Genomic DNA, 17,049 nt, shown 5'->3' on the forward strand with positions numbered 1-17,049 from the left:
GATTAATTATCTAAATTTACTTAACTCATAACATGTGAACACTACAAAAATGAACTGGATTCATATCTATGAACTACCAAAATTGAAAAACCAAAGGCTTCAATATGTTGGAAAAACTCTATAAATACTAGGCTTTTGTATTACAAAGTTCATATCACATAGTAACTCTTAGTAATTAATACTAGTTATATCATCATTATCCTTGAGAATGAGTACTAGACGGATTAAGGTTCGCAAAAGTGTTCGTCTCGCAAAGATAGAAAATCAGAATAATCGACAAGTGACTTTCTCAAAATGCCGAAATGGTGTCTTCAAGAAAGCAAACGAGCTTGTTGTTATGACTGGTGCTGAAGTTGGCATCATCGTGTGTCCACAAGGTAATTACAAGCCTAATTACATTTTTTTGGTCATCTATATATACATGATATACCATCAATAAATGTTACTTTTTAAGCATAAATGTACATGCATCATCATAACTAAACATGCAAATCCAAGATCTTGAACATGATAATTAATTTCACATAACATTAAAGCATCATATAAAGAATACTTGGTGTGGGAGGCGTTATAACAGTAGATAAACTGATTTCTCTCCTCTTGCCCTATTTTATATTACCGATTTCTCTCTTTTTGCTCTATAGGTAGCAAGCCTTACTCTTTTGGTCATCCAAATGTAAATGAAACCATCAACAAATATGTTGGCGAAGAAAGGCCTTCATCACCATCAGGCATTGATGACAAGTATGTCTAGATGTTTCGAAAAGCCAATTCTAGAGAACTTAACACACGACTCAGTTCTCTGCAAGACCAACTAGATTTTGCATTAAAATTAAAAAGCAAACTCAAGCAAATGAATAAGAATGTGGAGAGCCAACAAGAGTGGTTCAAGGGTCCTATAGAGAAGATGAACTACACTGAGGCTTCAATGTTGAAGGAGGGATTGGAAGATCTGCTCTTGAAGCTGAAGAACTACGGTACTGAGCGTGGTTATGGTTACGAAAATGGAAAGTGGAAGGCTGAATAAAAGCTACTACTAGTTGTTTTTTAATAATCGTTCGTGTTATTTATTTTTAAAGGTTAACCTTGGCACAACCATTAATATTGTCGCCGTGTGACTAGGATGTCACAGGTACAACCCATAGATAACGTTTTGCAGAAATGCAAAGTAAGGCAATCTACAATAGACCAACATGGTCATGGTTCTCTCTTTTCCGGCCGTATCCTACGCATAGCAGGAGTTTAGTGTAGGGGCTGTTCTGGTTAATCATTTTTTTTGGGTTGGGGTATTATGTGGTATTTTGGTGATATCTACTATGTATGCGTAATAAAAAACATGACTATGATCGGAATATAAGTAGAGTTATGAAAATTATATCTCAGTTTCAAATAATTCAAAAAATTAAAATTAAAATAATATAATGCTTTTGTTCAAAAACCTAAAACTACATAACAAATAACAAATACTTATTATATTACAAATAGCCAGAATATATTCTTAAAAATAATATCTAATCTAGAGAGATACTAAAAAAAATCTAAAATCAAAAAGTAACTTGAAAAGAATAAATTAAAGAATACAAAAAAAAAACTTTAAATAAATTAAGCATAAAGAAGGAAAATGCAAACGTGGAAGGAAAGTAAGAACTAGAGGCCAAACATTTTTGTACTTTGCATTTTGCAGACAAAGGTCTAAAGTGTATTTGTTTCTCAGTAAATGACAAAGAGTAAAGAATGTGAAATTAAAATAAATAATTAAAAAATGTTGACTTTTGAATTTTTTAGTTTGCGAATTTAATATGAATTATTTTTTGAATATTTAAATCTTTAGAAAAAGATTTATTAAGCAATTTTGGCTCAAATTTGAAAAATTTCTCAGAACAATGGGGCTTACTGTCATAACCTGTACTTTGGGGTTGTGGCTTCGGCCAAGAACCGGCGAGAAAAAGGCTCTTCTGATTCTTTGACGTAGACCTGTCTACTCAGGGAACTTAGGATTTTTAATTTTAAGCATATATAAAGGGGGTATAGGTATTGAAAGTTCAACCTGCCTCCCCCATACGTGTTGCCACTAAGCTGTATCTAATAAGAGACCTTGAGGGGGAACCTCAAGGGCCTGCCTGGACGACTCAAAGGAGTGTCCTATATATCCATACAAATTAGGGAACTCTATGGATGGCGCGACGCCTTTGGGCTAGCGTTGGGCACCAAACTGGCGCCGGAGGTTCAACGTGTGGGACGGTCTGTGCACGCGAGAGCGATGCTCAATCTTAGGCGAAGGACAAGACATGTCCTTAGCCAACCCCCAGGGCGCGCATGGATTATGATCCTAAGACGAGATGCACCACGATATGTCGAGGCCAAGAGCCTAGACATCTTACGGGCGACACAATTGGAGCATGCCTTCCAGGCAGGCTTCACCATAGGCACAAGATCGTGCTTGGAAAACCTGGGAAAGGATGAAGGCTGGCCTGCAGCGAGGGGAACTGCAGGCGCCACACGGGCAATTCGGTGTCGCTGGTGAGCGTAAGAAAGTGAGCCTGTGACACATGGTATCAGAGCTGATTAAGGCCATACTATGCCATGGAATAATGTCAAGGAAAAGAGTGGAAATGGCGAGTGCATTTTGGATGTCAGTGCGGAGATCATGTCAAATTAGAGATTGATGTTCATATGCCACTAGAGATCAAGAACCCGATACTGCCGGTCGAAGAAAGAAATGGGTGAGTCCACTTTCTTTCGAAAGTTTAGGTTCCTATTGAATGAGGTGATATGCCGATGAGTCGGATGGTCAAGAGAAGGCCATGTTTGCCAGGTCGAGCAACCATATTGAAAAGAGTGGGAGCCATGGACTATAAACATTGGGCATGATCATAGCGAAGATCTTCCCAAGGATGCGTACGACGCATCAGTTGAGTGTTTTCCTACGAGATAGACTTTTGGACTACCTAAGGGAATTGCTAAGGTGAGGAGACGAATTCGAGGAAATAGCGAAGCTTTAGAATTGGGCGGATTTCCAAGTTGGAAGATGTCATCATTCTGGAAAGGGGTATGTCGAATGATCGGGGACCATTGAGAGTCCAAGTGCGATTCACAACCGGACCGGGAAGCCATGCTAGTAGGACCAAGTGAGTACCTGAACATAGGGCGAGTATTGACGTACTACCGGGGGCATTGGGTACTTGCTGAGGAAGTGACAGTTAGAAAAGCAAAGAGATTTGTTCGAGAATGCGGCGATACTCTGACTTTGAGAGTGTAGTACTCACCAAGAAACATCCCAAGAGATGGCCGAATGCCAAGTGGGACGTGTGCGCTAAGCAGTATCCTCATTGAGTGTGGGAGGATCGCGCCTATGCAAGAGGCATAAGGGCGAAGTTGTGAGTTTGGAAGCAAACACATCTTCAAAGGTACTAAGGGCAAGGAAAAGCTATGGGAGGGAAAGGCTACGGGAGCTATGCTGCAGTGTGCAAAAAGGCTACGGGAACGATATAGCTACGGAAGTTGCACCAGAAAGCATGCTGATGTGTGCAAAAAGGCTACGGGAACGATATAGCTACGGAAGTTGCACCAGAAAGCATGCTGATGTGCTTACCATTGAAGGAAAAGCTTCAGACGGATATGAAGGCTATGAGGGTCATGGTGTGATTGACTAGTGTGGGTCAATCACAAAGTTAGACACCAGAGGGTGCAAGTGCGGAGGCACTTTCCAAGTGAACATCGAAAGGAGGTGAAGTGCAGAGGCACGCTTGGAAGATACTTGGGAGAAAAGTGCATGGGGCACGACTCCTTTTGAGTAGGGATTCGAGGAAGTCCAACCCACAGGACAAAGGGATCCGCGAAGTACATACCTGAGGGGGTAGACTCCGGGATGTCGTAGGCCATGATGTGTCATCGGGGATGATGACAGAATGAATGTGGGAGGATGTCACAACCCGCACTTTGGGGTTGTGGCTTTGGCCAAGAATCGGTGAGAAAAGGCTCTTCTGATTCTCTGACGTAGACCTGTCTACTCGGGGAACTTGGGCTTTTAAATTTAATGCATATATAAGGGGGGGTATAGGTGTTGAAAGCTCAACCTGCCTCCCCCAAACGTGCTGCCACCAAGCCGTATCTAATGAGCGACCTTGAGGGGGAACCTCAAGGGCCTTCCTGGATGACTCAAGGGAGTATCCTAGGTGTCCATACAGGTTAGGAAACTCTATGGACATCGCGACGCCTTCGGGCTAGTATTGGGCAGCAAACGGGCGCTGGAGGCTCAACGTGTGGGACGGTCTGCCCCGCGGGCAGCCGAAATGTTGGACAGAGACCTCCGTGCCGATTGGATACTTGATGTACCTATCTTAGGGGCATCATCTATCGACTTGTAAGCATGGCTTGAGTTCAGCGTGAACCATATGAGCAAGGGTCAGTTGGCCTAAACATGCAGTTGTGGGGCGACACTGCACTAGACGAGATGGAAGTGTATCGCGAGGGCTATGTATGGGCATGGCACGAAAGACGCACATGACAATGGCAAAGGACTAAAGGTTTCCTTACTCAGGCAAGGCACAAGCTGGGTGCGGATGCACGAGGCAAGTGTCAAGCTTGAGGATTGGGCTGTGCATGCGAGAGCGATGCTCAGTCTTAGGCGAAGGACAAGACATATCCTTAGCCAACCCCCAGGGCGCGCATGGATTATGATCCTAAGACGAGATGCACCACGAGATGTCGAGGCCAAGAGCCTAGACATCTTATAGGCAGCACAATTGGAGCATGCCTTCCAGGAAGGTTTCACCATTGGTACAGAATCGTGCTTGGAAAACCTGGGAAATGATAAAGGCTGGCCTGCAGCGAGGGAAACTGCAGGCGCTGCACGGGCAATTCGGTGCCGCTGGCGAGCGTAAGAAAGTTAGCCCGTGACATTGCACCTAGGAAAACACCCAGAAGGTTGGTGCGTATGCCCCACTAGACAGCTACAGAGCTATAATCTTGCTTAGGCAGCTACTGCTATCAATTCTAAAGTGGAACCTCAAACCTGAATTGGAACGAAGTTGTAGCTTTTCTCCCATGAAATTTCTTAAGTATACATAGTGCAAAAGTTGTTGATCTCTCATTGTTCCACACACCGTGTTTCTTTGAAATATTACATTGTAGCATCAAAATTGTTAGGTTATAGTTTTTCGTTGCTGAGAGTGTTGCCCTAAATCGCACCCGCAAGTATACGCGGTCAATCAAGTAATAAAGAGTGAGTAGAGCATCGTTCCCACGAGGACTTGTGATCAATTATCAACTAAATCAAGCAATTTCTAATTTATCGAGTCATGAACAATTTCATGGTGATTTTTGTTGATTAATTCTACTAACTAAAATTACGATTAAGAGAATAACTAAATAACTAGCACACTTAGCACGAAAGGTTTAATTAAATGAGAAATAATATTCCAGGGTTATGGTTATGTAACAATCCTGTCAAATTTTTCAATTAACTTAACTTATTAATTTATCTGGGTTATTAACCTGCAAAGACAATAATACTCGTAGCAATTCGACAACTTCTACTCGCCTATTTAATTTATTCTAAATCTTAAATTTCTATGATATTAGAGATAAAAAGAACGCATTAATAATATCTTGCACAATTGGCTAAGCATGTCAAATAGGTATATTTCAATCACGACCCGAAATTCCCACCTTCGGGACCGTGATGGTGCCTAACATTTCACTTGCTAGGAAAGCCAACATTAGAATAATATTAGCCATTTAAAATAATTTTAAATTAATTAATAACAAAGAAACTAATGCGGAAGTAAAGTTTAAAATGTAGTGATTAATCCATAAAAATAGCGATGTCTAAATACCATCCCAGAATTGGTGTCACAAGTGCACGAGCTTCTAGAATAATACAAATACAGGTCTGAATAAAATAAAGCTGTCTGAAAGCAAACACACAGCTAAAATAAGCTAGACGGGGACTTCAAAACTGCGGACGCTGTGCAGTTATACCTCATGTCTTCTCTGAATAGCTGAAATCCGAGCAAGTCTATGGTACGCCGCTGGGATCAACTCCGAAATATGCACAAAAAGTGCAGAGTGTAGTATCAGTACAACCGACCCCATGTACTGGTAAGTGCCGAGCCTAACCTCGACGAAGTTGTGACGAGGCTAAGCCAGGTCACTTACATTAACCTGTACGCAATAATAGTAATAACCACAATAATAGAAATGAATCAGGTAACTCATTTTACTAGTTGAAGCCAACTCAACAGTCATAACCAATTATTATTTCAATCAATTTCCGTTGCAGCGTGTAACCCGCTCCCACAATATATTCATATTCAATTCTGTTGTGGCGTGGAATCCGCTCCTCCAATATAATTATTTTAATCAAGTCTGTTGCGGCGTGCAACTCGATCCCCCAATATGGACTTTTAATAATTCTGTTGCGGCATGCAACCCGATCCCCCAATATGGACTTTTAATAAGTCAGTTGCGGCGTGCAACCCGATCCCCCAACATATATAGACTTTTAAATAAGTCTGTTGTGGCGTGCAACCCGATCCCCCAATATGGACTTTTAATAAGTCTGTTGCGGCGTGCAACCCGATCCTCCAATATATTCATTTTCCAATTCTTATAAAAGAAATTCCCCAATAAATGCAACAATTAATATGAAATTATAAAACAACAAGCATACAATAATTATGATTTATTTATGAAACAAACAATGACAAGTAACAATTTATTGTGGAAATCAGGGAGAAAATAGGCACTTTAATATTTAATATGCTAAGTGTCAAGAAGCAATTAATATACATAAATCAAATAAGCATGTAACAAGTATTGCAGGAATTTCAGAATTAATATTTGACAAAGAATAGGAGAGAAATATTTATTATAATAATTAATTCATGTCTTAAAATAATTTAAGATGTTTAAATAATTAAGCAACCAATCAAATTGACAAAGTATAGGCACTCGTCGCCTTCCCTATACATCGTTGCACATGAAATTCACATAGCAAATAATTCAGGGGTTCTATTCCCTCAAGTCAAGGTTAACCACGACACTTACCTCGCTTTGCAAATTTCAATCAATTACTCGACCACAATTCTTCCTTTGAATTTGTCTCCAAAAGGGTCAAATCTATACACAAACAATTCGATATATTCAATACGAATCATAGGAATTAATTCCATATGAATTTACTAATTTTCCGGATAAAAATCCGAAATTCATTTTAAAAATCGACAGTGGGACCACGTCTCAAATCTCAGAAAAAATTACAAAATCCGAACACACATTATGAGACGAGTCCAACCATACAAAAATTATCAAATTCCGATGTCAAATGGACCTTCAAATCTTAAATTTTCGTTTTTTGAAGATTTTATAAAAATCTGATTTTTCTGCCATAATTTCACGGATTCATGATATAAATGAGTATGGTATCATAAGATATAATCAATATAGGATAAGGAATACTTACCCCAATATTTTTCCGTGAAAATCGCCTTACCCGAGCTCAAAAATGGAAAATGGTTAAAAATGGGATGAAATCCCATTTACAGAACTTAAGTTCTGTTGCCCAGGTTTTAACCCTTCGCGAACACGGTCAGTGCCTCGCGTTCGCGAAGCACAAATTTGTGATGTCCAAATTTTACCTTTCGCAAACGCGAGGGCTACCTCGCGAATGCGATGCTTGCCTGGCTTGGCCTTCGCGAACGCGAGATGCCCTTTGCGAACGCGAAGGCAAATTTTCCTGACCAGCCTTTCTCTCTTCGCAAATGCGAGACGCCTCTCGCGAATGCGAAGAAGGAAACCCGAAGCAGATTTCTGTAGTTTTCCCAAAAATGATCCGTTAACCACTCGAAATCAACCCGAGCCCTCGGGGATCCAAACCAAACATGCACCCAAGTCCTAAAATATCACACGAACTTGCTCGCGCTATCAAATCGCCAAAATAACACCTAGAACTACGAATCGGACACCAAATCAAAGAAAATTTTCAAGAAAACTTTAAAACTTATTTTTTTCACTACCGGATGTCCAAATCACATCAAATCAACTCTGTTTCTCACCAAATTTGATAGACCAGTCATAAATATTATAGTGGACCTGTATCGGGCTCCGTAATAACAATACGGAACCGGTATCAACAAGACCAAACATCGGTCAATTCTTAAAATCATCATACTTTAAAAATTTTACTTTTTCATCAAAATTTCATCTCAGGTTAGGGAGCTCGGAATTCGATTCTGGGCATATGCCCAAGTCCCAAATCATGATACGGACCTAACGGAAGTGTCAAAACACTAATCCGAATCCGTTTTCTCAAAATGTTGACCAAAGTCAACTCAGTTGAGTTTTAAACCTCTATTTCACATTTTAATCCATTTTTCACATAAAAACTTTCCGAAATATTATATGGACTGCGCACACAAGTCGAGGAATGATAAAAATACTGCTTTTTGAGGTCTTGAAATACAAAGATAATTATTAAATTTAAAGATGACATTTTGGGTCATCACAATTTCTATCGGTATTTGCAAATCAATTCCTAATGACTAGGTTCAAGATCGCACTCTATTCAATCCTATTGCAATCAAGAATTAGATCTTTCAAGTTCAACTAAAGATTCATATATAGTATTTTACTGTTAGCTAGGCAGTAAAATAATTACGCTAAGGATATGAATAAACAACCCAACATGATAAATTAAATAATCAAATCCATATTCGAATATCAACATTTATGTAAAATCATAACCCTAGAATGAAAGAGTTTAGCCATGCATAGTCATGGTAGCAATCTCAATTAATTCTCAAGAATACATAAAAATCAATAATAGAAGGAAAAAAGAAGAACTCAAGATGAATTCCACGATTTCCGAACTCTATTATGGATTCTCTCTACTTCCAAGGGTGTTCTTGCCTCCCCAGGGTCTTCTCTCCCTTAAAAAAGTAGCTAACTATTATATTTATATGGTTTAGGGTTAGTTGGGCCGAAATTGGCTTTTCCTAATTCGGATTGGAAAAGCTGATATTTTTCTGCTCCGGTCCCGATCTGGCGAAGTGACCCTCGCTTCGCTGTCCGAGACTTTTCTGGTTTCTTCTGCTCTGGTCCCAGTTTGGCGAAGTGAACCTCGCTTCGTTGTCCGGGACTTTTCTGTTCAGCTTTTTTTCACCAATTTTTCTCCCATTTAATCATTTTTCGCGCAAGTTTGTTCCTACACATAAGAAACACGTAATGAGCTTATTTTCACTTCAAAAGCAGCATGAATTCCCTCAACTCACACAAGAATTAATACACAAACACACTCAAAATATGCACTTTTCACCATTTATCATAGAGTAAAGATGTTACTCTGATTTCCTGGATATCTGCTTTGTGGACATATTGATAAAGGAAAGCGAGTCTGTTTAATAATGTAGATAATTATTCGACCTTGGAATATTTGGTGAGGTTGAGTACTTATACTGCTGTCTTGCCCAAGTATCAAAGTAAAATTTGGATCTTTTTTATTTTACTTGATTATTGGCTATGCAGCTATCTGCTCTTGTCAATTCTATTTTTTTTCTTTGCTGATGAGTATGCTTTCCGCTGTCATCCGTTAATAAGGCAGTCAGTTTCAGGTGAAACATTTTACATTATTTTTGTGGAAATTTCATAGGGAACATAATCAAAATGAGGTTTTCGTTGCTGAATTAAGTCTAAAGATAAGTTTATTTACTTACAATCTGATGATTTTGCATTTGTGAAATTGTTCCACCTCGTCTAAAAGAGTTGCTCTAGAGCCTATTAATTAAGGACTGGACGCTCTAAAACCAAGATGTTTGCTCCTAAATTGTAGAGATTTTGAGTTATGTACAATCCTAGGAATTTAACCTTGGAATTTAAAAAGATGTTAAATGATCAATATAAGCTTTTATTTTAATAACACGTGCTTTGCATTTGTCAGTAACTTTTCCTAAAATGATCGGTTTGATGAGTTGGATGCTATGCTTTTTGACATAATTTGCTCCCTCATTTTAGACATGTACAATGTGTCACAACAAGTATCAAGTTGCGGCGTGAGTATTAGGCTTAGAAAATTCGTTCACTTGTCGTGAGTATTAGGCTTAGGTTTTACGAGTAAAGCCGGTAGAGTTATTGTCACGACCCCAAAATCCAACTAGTCGTGATGAAACCTAAACCAACCCGCTAGGTAAGTCAATTAACAACTAACCAATTCTAATGAAATTAATAAGGCAATTAATTAAAAGAAAATATCTGAAACTGATACATCTTCCTAAGAACTGGTGGTACGAATCATGAGCTTCTAAGATTAGAATTTACAAAGATCTCAAAACCAATCACATAACATATAATCCGGGGTTTCATACCCTCAGGACCAAATTTAGAACTGTTACTTACCTCAAACAATGTAGTTCTCTATTCTGCGATGCCTTTGCCTCGTGAATTGGCATCCAAACGCCTCGAATCTTGCAACAAATAATTTGATTCACTCAATAAAATTTATTAAAATTAATTCCATTAGAAAATACTAATTTCCCAGCAAAATCCGAAATTTAGCGCAAATATCTCGTGTGGGGTCCACGTCTCGAAACCCGACAAAAGTTTCAAAATCCAAAAGCACATTCAACCACGAGTCTAACCATACCAATCTTACTTAATTCTGACATCAACTCGACCCTCAAATCTTCAAATTAAACCAAGAGGATTTTCTAATCTTTCCAACTTAATTCACCCATTAAATATTAAAAATAATCATGGATTCGGGTAATTTGACCAATAATGAGTTAAGAGAACTTACCCCATTGTTTTCCTTGAAAATCTCCCAGACATCGCCTCTTCCTGAGCTCCAATCCGTCAAAAATGAAAAATGGGACGAAGTCCCATTTTCAGAACTTAAACTTTCTGTCCAGACCTCTCTTCTTCGCGAACGCGATAGGTCCCTCACGTTCGCGAAGCACAAAATTGTGCTGCCCAACATTTCTCCCCCATGTGTCCTATTATTCTATTGTCTATTCATATGTCTCAGAATATATTATATGTATATGGGATATGGGAAAAGGTTATGGAATTATATACGTACCACCACCTGATCAGCTAGTATACGTTGATGATTTCACCCACAATGGCTGAGATAATATGATGGGATGCCCTCAGAGGCTTGATGATGTTATGTACGCATATACCTATGCATGGTATGGAATTTATACGCACATGCTTGACATTATAAATTTTTCATGATTCACAGAGCTATTCAGAATTATAGGTTGAGTTCTTTACTCCATGTTTCTTTCATGTCCTTTATATACTACTGTCATGCCTTACATACTCGGTACTTTATTTGTACTGACGACCCTTTTGCCCAGGGACGCTGTGTTTCATGCCCGCAGGTCCCGAAAGATAGGTTGAGAGTCCTCCTAGTAGGCTATCAGCTCAGCGGAAGGTGTTGGTGCACTCCACTTGCTACGGAGTTACCTATTTGGTCAGTATGATTTGGACATGTATTAATTGGTATGGTGGGACCCCGTTCCGACCTTTATGATGTTTATGTACTCTTAGAGGCTTGTAGACAGATATCATGTATATGGGTACTTGTATTGCCTTGTAGGGCTATGTTTTGAGTATACAAATGATCATGTCGGCCTTATAGGCCCGTATGTCGCATGCATAAGCTTCTATATCATGTTGGGTCATCCCATGTCGAGTATTCTCTTATGTTTAATTCTAGTTATCTCATGATGGCCTTTCCGGTTCATTTACCCATGATAGTTTGGGTCGTGACAAAAGTGGCATCAGAGCAGTTCTATCCTAGGGAGTCTACAAGCCGTGTCTAGTAGAGTCTTGTTTATGGGTGTGTTGTGCACCACACTTATAGGTAGGAGGCTACAGGGCATTTATGACTGTTACTCTTTGTTCTTACTCTAGATCGTGTGGTGGAGCTCAGTTGTAAGATTCAAACTCCTAACTTTTATTTTATTCGTAATACAATGATATCTACATCCAGAAAGACAGTTGGTAAGTGATTGACTGCGACTGTAGAAGAGTTGATGAATAAATGTGAGGTCTTCAGCAGATCATGTGTGTACTAAGATGTGTAAGCTTCTTGATAAGGAGCCCTAAGGCAAGAATATCTATCCACCCATATGGTAAAAAGAAATAAGAGAATCAGAAGGTAGATACAAGTTTCAGCAAGTAAAAGAAGCAAGATGAAGAAGGGCACGAGGCACCTAGTTAATGAAGATTATCAGTATTTGCAATTCAGACAGAGAAATACAAGCATTATGAGTTACTTTCAACAATAATAGAGTTATATACAATTGGCCACACTCATCTTAATTATGCCCTATAGGAGCTAGCAGATATAGTTTAGGAGAATGATAGGATATCGGGATCCAGCTGGGGTTAGAGTAACCCAAAAATGATGGATGGATTGTTTTCATTAGCTAAAATTTCCGAAGATAGTGCAAATGTGGTTATATATCTCATTGTGAGACACCCAGATGATGAACTCTAGAATAGTACAGTCAGATATAAATACTAGAATGTTCAGAAATTTCAGAAGATAGGCAGTGGAATCCTAGAAGGAATAAATATTTACCTTAGTATGACTCCAGCCCCGAGTAAAAAAAAGGAGAATGTTAGGCATTCCGAAGAGCCAATGAGATGAAGTAAGGGGAGCTAAAAGTGAAAGAATGTTTTGTTGAAGTTTTCAGAATAAAGTGATAGACAAAAATATTATCCGGAGAATAAGAAGAGAGTAAATGAAGCATCATGAGTAAGATGTGATATATGGGTGATAATGGTAAATCAAAATATGACACGATGACAGAGTCTATATTCAAGTGAAGGAAAAGACAAGAGGAGACATGCCTTGAAACAATAGAAGACTATAAGCCATAAAATCATATCCTTCTTTCGAGAAATAAGTTGGTGACTCCAACGTGATTACCATAAGGAAACATTAGACCTCAGAGTAATAGAAATTAGTATGAGCTGGTGAACAAGATAAAATGAATATGAATTAGGGACCGAATGATTTGATAATAGCCGGTATCATGAGAATTTTAGAGATCACGTTCCGACGATAATAGAAAGGACAACAGAAGAATAACCTTTAAAGGTCATTCAGGAAGACTCTTTCCTAAAGTGAGCACTGTGAGCAAAGTTAAGCTTAAAGGACTAAGTGTGCCAGTTACACTAGGTGTCACCCGCGTGCGTAAGAACTTTAGTTATCCTTGGTACATAAGGGTTATCGCAAGGCGGGTAAGATGTCAGTAAAGATGTGAAAAGATGCCAAAGATGAAGAGGTAACTATGGAATAGTAAAGAGAGAATACGGTAAAAAGGTGAAAGGAATGAGATTGCATTTATTCAGATCTTACAGATATGATACGACTCCAGAATATTATGCAAGCATGACATCGGGGAGAGGCAGTAAGGGTTCCGCACCAGATGATACTGATAAATAAGTGGGAATGAACACTCGATACATAAGGAGCCAGTACGAGAGGTAAGTTAAGACAAAGGACATAACCCAAGAGGGGTTACGCAGAATTTAGATATGAGAATAGACCAACGAGTAGATAGTAGTTGATTCATGAAGAGTCTAGTTATGGCTACATAAGAAGATACACACAAATTAGCAGATTGTGTAAGATAAACATAGTGAAACCCAACATAAGAAATTCAATCTCGCAAATATGATTACATCGTCATCCTTGAGAAATATTTAGATAGGAGTTGGGGTTGTTAAAGGTACCGTATACGTGTTACAAAAATTATAGACGGTGCCAATGAGAAGACAGTCAAAAATTTCAGTTCAGAAGCAACCCTACAAGAACAAGGGCGCAGAGCTAAATAACTAAGGATAATTATAGGCGAGTAAGAAGATCAAAAATTCTTTCGGGTATACGATGTAATAAGCTCGCAGCTTTATAGTAGTCAAAGGGTCTCCCTTAAGTACTAGAAAGAAAGACTAGCTGAGGAAATAAGGAAGAAGGCTTCAACTTAAGCATAGTGACATAAAGAAGAAATGGTCTTGTAACAACAATATCACTACAACATTGTATGTACTTCATAAGAAAGTGGCACCTATCGTGGCTAATGAACGGGAAGAAAAAAAATCAAAAGGTGATATTTGAGATCATATGAGTTATAGGAAATTCTAGTATTCTTGGGCAACAAGATAAGCCAAGTATTCATGCAACAAGTGGCAGAACGACTAGGAAAAGTAATTGCTTACATTTAAAGGTAACTGAGAAGGCACGAAAGGAAATCTATGGTGCTAGCAAGTTAAGGGAATATTAGGAGTAGTATGAATAGATATGTGTAGATCGTAAGATAAAGTATCATAGAATGACAAGGGTTTAGGTAGATAGGAGTAAGGATAAGTAAAGATGAGTGAGAAGGTGACAAGAATAGGTAAGGCCTGGGATTAACCCCATCAAAATAAGAGAGTTGATGGTTTTCGTAAGTTATAGAAATCTCAGTGTAACTTGAATTGACTCGGAGGAGTCTAAGACTAGGAGCAATTACAAGAGATGAAATGCTACCATGGTAGTAGAATAAGGGTGTAACGATGATAGATAAGATGATGACGTTTAGGCTTTTGAATGAGTAATGATTTTAAGAAAAGGGATTTTATGAATTGCATGGGATTAAAATACCCATATATGATGAATCATGCCGGGATGCTATGAAATACGGTTATTGAAGTATAGTATCACCCCTAGGTGGATCAGGAAAATCACTTCAGATGTTCCCCGATGAGACGTGAGCCCTGGTGATAATGTATTACGTAAGAGGTCTCAAGTTATCAGTGGTAGATATAGATAAACATTAAGGTGAATCAACAATACATGGATAAAAATTCCAAAGTATAAGAGGAGGTTATGATGCCATTCTTTAGATGAACAGTAATGTAATGACCCGGCCAATCATTTTAAAAGTTGTAGCCCCGTTCCTCCATTTACTGCTCATTATGTACTTTATAACTGTTATGTGACTTGTCGGGGTAGTCGATTCGGGTCCGGAGAGATTTCGAAATGAATTGAGACACTTAATCTCAAGGTTGGAAGCTTAAGTTGAAAAGGTTGACCAAATGTTGACTTATGTGAAAACGACTCCGGAATAGAATTTTGATGATTCCAATAGCTCTGTAGTGGAATTAGGCTTGAAATGGCGAAAGTTGAATTTTTAAAAAGTTTGACCGGGGGGGTTGACTTTTTGATATAGGAGTCGGAATCCGATTTCGGAAATTTGAATAGGTCCGTTAAGTCATTTATGACTTGTGTGCAAAATTTGAGGTCAATCGGACGTGATTTGATAGGTTCCGGCGTTGTTTGTAGAATTTGGAAACTTCAAAGTTCATTAGGCTTGAATTGGGGTGTGATTTGTGTTTTTAGCGTAGTTGGATGTGATTTGAATGTTCGACTAAGTTCGTATGATGTTTTTGGACTCGTTGGTGTATTTAGTTTAAGTCCCGAGGGTCTCGGGTGAGTTTCAGATGGTTAACGGATCGATCCTTTAATTTTGAAGACTGCTGAGTTTTTTGCCTTCTGGTGCAATCGCACCTGCGGAACTTGGCAAGCAGGTGCAGGCACGCAGAAGCACAATGGGCATCGCAGGTGTGCAAGGTCCACAAAAGTGGACAGAAAATTCGCACAAGCGAGCTCGCAGGTGCGAGCTGGGATGCGCAGAAGGGGAGGCTGGGCTGGTGACTGTGGAGCGCAGATGCGGAAGGCATCGCGCAGGTATGGACATGCACCTGCGCTTGGGTGATCGTAGATGCGATAATGTGTGTAGATGTGGGGTAAAATCCGCAGAAGCGGTTAAAATTTCCGCAGGTGCGGAACCTCTGGACAGTGTACAAAAACAGAGGGGTCCGTGATTTTCTCATTTTTGGACATTCCAAACACGGGTTGAGGCAATGTTTGAGCGAGAAATCATGGGAAATCTTGAGGTAATTCAGTTGTGATCATTTCTACTCCATAATATTGAATTATCATCGAATAATCCGACTAGATTACATGTTTTTGAGGTGTAAATTGGGGATTTGAACTTAGGGATTTGAAAGTAAGATTTGAAGATTTGGAGGTCGAGTTGAGGTCGGATTTTGGTAAAATTAGTATGGTTAGTCTCGCGGTTGAATGGACTTTTGGATTTTGTAACTTTTATCGGGTTCCGAGACGTGGTCCGCGCGGGCGAGTTTTTGGGTTAAATTTCGATATTTTGTAGAAAATTTGTATTTTCATATGGAATTTATTACTATAATTTGTATTGATTGAATCGAATTAATTATGATTCGATTCGAGCCGATTGGAGTCAGAAAATCGAGGTAAAGGCATACTACTTGACTGATTGAGCGCAGATTGAGGTAAGTGACATGTCTATCTTTGAGTGGGGGAAATTCTCCTTAGGATTGGTATTGATATAAAAATGTTGATGTCTTGAAAGTCGTGTACACGAGGTGACGAGTGTGTACACGGGCTAAATGTGAAAGATTATGTCTTTACATTTTGTAGATCACCATTGCATATTAATTAAATTATTTTATCTCTGTTATATTTATCATCATTAATATATTTTCTTATTTAAAATTTGCCTGACCCGTTCCTGCTAAGTGTTTTATCTGTTTAGTTGAAACTCAATTTCTTTGTTCTGCGCATTAATTGAATGATGGATTTTATTAATTTAAATATTATTAAAATGAAGTATTTTACATTTAAAATTTTAATATTTAGACATGGTGTTAAATTTGTGATATATTATTTTGCTGAATATTTTGTGAGATTTTCGTACTCATTGTGATTGAACCGTCAGCTCCTTATTATGGAAAAATATTGTTGTTGATTTATTTTAGCATGAGCTGTGAGCTCTTTATTGTGGCAAATATTGTTGTTGTTGATTTATTTTGGCAAGTTAAAATATTTGGGCACTTGAGGTGCAAATTGTGATATAATGTTATATTGATACGCATGCGGTGGTATAAGGTCTGGGTGTTGAAACGCATGCGGTGAGATAATGGTGGCTTGATACGTGTGGCTATTAGGGGAACTAC

General features: G+C 38.8%; 1 pseudogene; it reads left to right on the forward strand.

The window, feature by feature from the left end:
• The first annotated feature begins 208 nt into the window (after window positions 1-208).
• LOC107770313 (uncharacterized) overlaps window positions 209-17,049 on the forward strand; it is a 50,362-nt pseudogene continuing 33,521 nt past the window's right edge.

This window comes from Nicotiana tabacum, unplaced genomic scaffold (genome assembly GCF_000715075.1).
Source record: "Nicotiana tabacum cultivar K326 unplaced genomic scaffold, ASM71507v2 Un00001, whole genome shotgun sequence".
Taxonomy (NCBI): domain Eukaryota; kingdom Viridiplantae; phylum Streptophyta; class Magnoliopsida; order Solanales; family Solanaceae; genus Nicotiana; species Nicotiana tabacum.